This window comes from Lytechinus pictus, chromosome 6, assembly GCF_037042905.1.
Source record: "Lytechinus pictus isolate F3 Inbred chromosome 6, Lp3.0, whole genome shotgun sequence".
In the NCBI taxonomy this organism is placed as follows: domain Eukaryota; kingdom Metazoa; phylum Echinodermata; class Echinoidea; order Temnopleuroida; family Toxopneustidae; genus Lytechinus; species Lytechinus pictus.
In genome coordinates this window covers 25259313-25265398 of record NC_087250.1, presented here as the reverse complement: position 1 = coordinate 25265398, position 6086 = coordinate 25259313, and positions in this window count along the sequence as shown.

The window sequence follows — 6086 nt, the reverse complement described above, 5'->3', positions numbered from 1 at the left end:
TGTTATCTTATTCTTCTATTATTATTATGATTTATATTACATTTTCTATCATGATACTATGTCCTCACTTAACAAAAAGTGTAATCTGAAATGTTTGTGTTGAGAAGTAACTAGCACAAATATGAAATGTCTGCCAAGTTTTTATTTTATTTTTTTTTGGTCTCCAATTAGAGGATTTTATTTAAAACAAATCAACATAACAAATTATAAAAATGAACGTCCATGAAATGACAGGACATTTTGAAAATCATTATCGATACATTGCATGGTTATGGAGGTGCCGTGGCCGAGTGGTTTAAGGCGCCAGGCTTTACATAGAAAGTCCGGGGTTCGATCCCCGACCGCGGCACCTATGCCCGAGAGCATATGTTATATATGAATTTACAGAATGATTCTGTTATTGCTTTCTGCAAAATCTTCTTTTATTTTCAGTTAAAATCAGGGTTTTTTAATAGTGTAGGACAAACCGCAATCTTTGATCGACTTTGATCAGTTTCGTTGGGATACTTTATTCCCGGACTTCATTGGCACAAATTTAAAAAGATAGACCAACACTCACCTAACAGTTTGGCAACTTGCAGGAAGAGACAGCTAGCTAGGGTTCGATTTTCTCTCAGATGTTCGCAGTGTTCTCTGCTTTACCGACGAGTGGTACCGAACTCATGGAATATCAGAGTATGTATTTATAAAAAATACACCTGCAAATCGAGGGCTACCAGGAGAAAATTCCAGAGGTAAACCGACTCTTCACGTGTCTTTTAGCGTTTGACAATGCGTCAATCTCATTTACGTGCTCCATGATTGCGTCGTTTGACAAGGCGTCAATCATGGCGCCTTGGACGCTCTCGGCCATGTGAAGAGTTGTTTTACCTCTAAAATTTTCTACTGGTATTGTCGACTGGTTCGATATGTAAGCCTGTTTTTTTTTTAATATAATCTATCGTGTCGTTTGACAAGACGTCAATCTATGCTTTGCAATCACCCAGGTGCTAAATCGATCCCCAGGGGTCGTGTCATGAACCCGGTCATGAAGCTGTTCGTTTAAATTGGAAGTTCGATATGGCAACCGAAAGTTTATTGTTGAAATAGCAGAAAGAAATAATAAAAAATTATTGGCGAAGGTTTGAGGAGAATCCATTAAAAAATTAACAAAAGTTATTAGAATATGGTTTGATTTGAGATGTCATATAATGCAAGTAGCTTTCCGACATGTCGTACATGTATGTAAAAAATTCAATGAAATGTAATTTTCTAAGAAAATTGAAAATGGTTTTCATTGTACCTCCAGTATATCAAAACACAAATTATTTCACCACCACTCCTAAAATGAATAAAGATAGGTGATCCCGAACCATTAAAAAAAAAAAGAAATGTTATGCATCTTATATAGCGTTACATATGGGGCAGCTGCTCGTTTATGACGTTACCATTAGTGTTCATTGGTGATTATTTAGCATGTAAGAAAGTTTCACCAGTCGTTCTTCAAGTCGCTTCTTATAAAAAAAAACCACCAGATAGGATGTGATATTCATTGTAGTTTCTCCCGCAATTCCAGCGTATCGTTGGCGACTGGCTGAAGGGAGTGAAGGGGGTGTATATATTGTGTATGGGAATGACTGGTTGAATCCGATGACCGGGGTATTTATAAGTCTGTGAACATTATGGGTAAAGAGTTTCATAATACCAGATTCATAATTAGTCCTATTATGAAATGACTGATTGTTTTGCTATGTATAACATTATGATATAATAGGCCTAATAATTGTATGACCTTAAACCGGGACATTCTGACCACTGTCGGTAAAGAGAGCTCCCCACGTTCGCAAAACGAAAATTAAAAAAGGCATCATTTGACGATAAGGGTATTTAATCGACAAAGATAATGGAATTATGGAACGGGGACCCAGGGCGGCGGACAGTTTATATAACTGAAAGGGCTACCCTGTTAAGATAGAAACGGCCAAACAAAAACTCGAAGACCGAGCAAGAACACTGTACGCGACAGGGTTGGCGGAACCTAGGGGGGGGGGGGGGGTCAGGGGTTCTTGCCTCCTGACCCATTTCCCGAGGATAAAAATGTCCTTACATGGTCATATAATATATATATAACGCATATATATATATATATATGTATATGTATACATACATAATACATACACACATACACCCATACATACATACATACATACATACATACAAACATATATACATAGATATACACTGTTAGAAAATGTATCCTTAAAATAAAAGAAGTTCCTGCAGCAGAGTCTCGAGAACGCCTGTAATCTTACCAGATTGCGTAATCTTACAGAAATTTGGTATTTGGTGTATGTAATCTTACAAATTTCCTTAAATAAAACACCCTTTTCCCCTTTTTAAACAGACCTGTTCTGTTAAATTGCAGAAAAAAATCCTGTTTCATGAATTTACAGAATGATTCTGTTATTGCTTTCTGCAAAATCTTCTTTTTTTCTGTAAAATCACGTTTTTTAACAGTGTGCATATACATTTGTGTAGACTTTCACTGTGAGCCATACAGTCATATGCCAATCATCATACTTAGTATGAATAAGTGAATAAGTGAATAAATGACCTAGGAGACACTTGAGAACAAAGTTGAAAAAGAATCAAAAGAAAAACTATAACTACTCACTGGCACTTAACCATATATCGTTCTACTTCTGAAGTTTGTTAGGATATTGAATATAAGCAGGAGACCAGCAAACGCATATACTTTTCATGCTCAAGTGGTTTCTGAAAGTGCACACTATTCTTGACCGTCAATAAAATGAACGAGGAGTTAAATATGGTAAACAATTTCTTTAAAAGAATATAATAAATTATTGATTTGATTGATGGATTTGAATTTATTCTCATACTTCACAAAATATATCGGTCTGGTAAAACCTCGTATCTCAAAATTGACAATTTTGAGGTCAGCTTCATAGAAAAGGCTGTATTTTAAAATTCTAGTAATGGTGGCAGTCTCATTTTGTCTTAAAACAGTCTCCTGATATTAAGATGTGAAGAACTCTTTCGAGGTAAATTTGAAGGTTGTTGCCCCTGTTATAATGTCAAAATCTAGCTTATTCTAAGCTGTCATAAAAATATTTCAATTTTGAGATATACGAGCTAGGTTTTATCAGCCCAACAGCGATATAACAAAATATAAACAAAATACAAGAAAAATAATTAAATGATACCATGTTACCATGATAACACAGGATACAGACAGATTATGACAATGGCAATAAATATAAATGAAATATGAAGGAACCTGCATAAAAAGCTAAGCTTAATTGTATAGTCTGCAGGTTTCTTTAAAATGATTATGAAATTAGCAATCAAGGAGATTCAACACATAATACACTGAGATAGCGGGGTATAAAGAATAAGATGATTATGAAATTAGCAATCAAGGAGATTCAACACATAATACAGACTAAGATCGCGGGGTATAAAGAATGAGATGGAAAATGAAACAATAATGATGATAAGAGAGAGAGAGAGATCAGATAAAGAGAGGGAGAGGGGGGGGGGGTGAGCGAAGAAAGAAAACAAAATCAAAACCAACGCAGTATATACCTATAAAATGGTACTAGGCTAGTAAATAACATGTTTGTTCAGCCAGTGAATCTTAACTGAGTCCATATAGCTGGACAAAAGAAAAGATTTTAATTTACATTTCAACGTATTTTCAACGTATATTTCGTTTTGAAGATGATTCCTCAACATGGGTCCTTCGAATACAACAATGTAGAATGCGTGAGCCATGGTCAGATAGCAATAAAATAGAATCATCAGCAACAGAATAAATGGCAAAATATTGGAAGAATGGAATTATTGGAAGGGGCCAAGGAGTGATCCTAGGGGTACTCCGCAAGATATCGATTTGAAACTATTTTTTTTTACCTGCATAAGAAACAAATTGTTTACGAAACGTGAGGTAGCTCCCGAACAGCAGATCAAAAGCCTTCCCACGAATACCATAATTAGATAATTTGTATGACAAAATATCATGGCGTAGGCTTGGAAAGGTCCAGGAATATACCAACAGTATAAGGACTAATCAACTGCACATGCAAAAAGTACAAAAAAAGTAAGGTCATTTCGTCAAAAATAATGTTTTATTTCCATTTTGAAAGATTTCTTTCCACCATAAAAAATTGTTAGGGGGGACATTTTGATATTGTGCCCCCCTACTATTTTTGATGGGGGGTGCATCGATGTCCCCCTGGGATTTCAGCCCATGGATTGTTGCAAATATCTCGTTTATCATCTTAAAAAAACCGGGTATAACTGTTGTTACTTTTGCTACTTTCATATCACACAGGCGCGAATCCAGGGGGGGGGGGGGCACAGGGGGCACAGAGGGGGGCACGCCCCCCCCCCCTTTGAGAAGAAAAATTAAAATTTGTAATGTAAAAATGCCACTGAAACCGAGGTGTGCCGCCTCTTTTGAAATTGAAGACCTTTTTTTTTTGTGCTTGTCAAATTTTCTCTGGTACGAAATATCCTTAATTTGTGGTTGAAAACCTTTGTTTGGTCTTGTCAAAATTTTCCTCCGAAAAATTTGCTCCCCCCCCTTTTTTTGAAAATCCTGGATCCGCCCCTGATATCACAGGAACGACATGTACTAATGAAATTTTAAAAGGTATTATGGTAAGGGTATTTCAATACGTTTTTCAAAAGGAAATTTGTGAGTCCATCTCTTCAAGGACTCTTATCACATTTTGAATTATTCACAGTAACATCGTGTCTAAAATGGGCCTAACTTTCCCTGATACGTATTACCTTATGGCAGGAGATGGAATATATCCCCCTTTTCCACAAAAAGTTTGAGACACGGTGTATATTCGATTTCCCATTTCTCGAGAATGAATGGGCAGTTAGCACGGGGTGAAAGAATTATAGAACGGAATGTATATTTCACGAAAATGCAAGCAATTTTCCCATAAGATGTGATATTCATTCCTTATTTTTTAGTTAAGTCAATTGTCGAATCGGAATTCTTGTTAGATTTGAGGTCTCTATCGGTGACGTCACACAAGGTCGTCGCGCCCGAACCACAGGCTGGGATCGCGGTGTATAATCCATTCGTAACACATTGGATATAGACCATAATATTGCGCTTTCTTTTAAAATGAATATGAAACTTTTTTTCTGTCTCACACTTCTCTTTTTTCCTTCATTTTCTGTCCCCTCCATTTCTCTTTTTCCCCTTCCTTTTCTTTCCCATCTACCTTGCCTAAATTTCTTTTCATTCTCTTTTCCCCTCTCCCTTGCCTTTCTTTTCGTTCTCCTTTTCCTCCCCCCTCCTCTCCCTTGCCTTTCTTTTCGTTCTCTTTTTCCTCCCTCCCTCCTCTCCCTTGCCTTTCTTTTTGTTCTCTTTTTCCTCTCTCCCCCCTCTCCCTTGCCTTTCTTTTCGTTCTCTTTTTTTCTCTCCCCTCTCTCTTTCCTTTCTATTCCTTCACTCATTCTCTTCTCCCCCTTCCTTTTCCCCCGGGCCCGCTTCCCTTCTTCTTTCATCCCTCTTCTCCTTCTGTCTGTCTCTCTTGTTTTTAGGGGGGGGGGGAGGATCCACTACCATGGGATCCTTTCCAGGGTTGGGCTAGGCCGGGGGTAGGATACAGTTTAAGACGGAACACGAAGGCTACAACACTTGTTTTTGTTGCCTCACTGAGGAATCCCCCCCCTTTCTACCCGCCCTCCGCCAGGGCACTGTCTATAGTCTCTATTTGTATACTATTAAAAAAAAAAAATTATCATTGTTATAAAATATTGTGGTGATTAAAATGCATAGGTTTCAAGAAATTTTCTACAAATACTAAAATCAGAATTCTGCTATATGTTGCAAGCCTTGTGGTTGTAGTAAAGCCAAAATCAGCTTCAAGTCACAATGGATGATGAAATCGTTATGATTTTTAATTAATTTCACTTTTATTCATACAGAGAGGCTTAAAATAGACTAGAATTTTTATTCCAATATTCAGCCCATTATTAAAACTTTGATCTGTAATATTTTATAGGTTTGAATGGTCATATAAAATATTATGGTCTTTGAAATTTGGATAACAACATTGTTT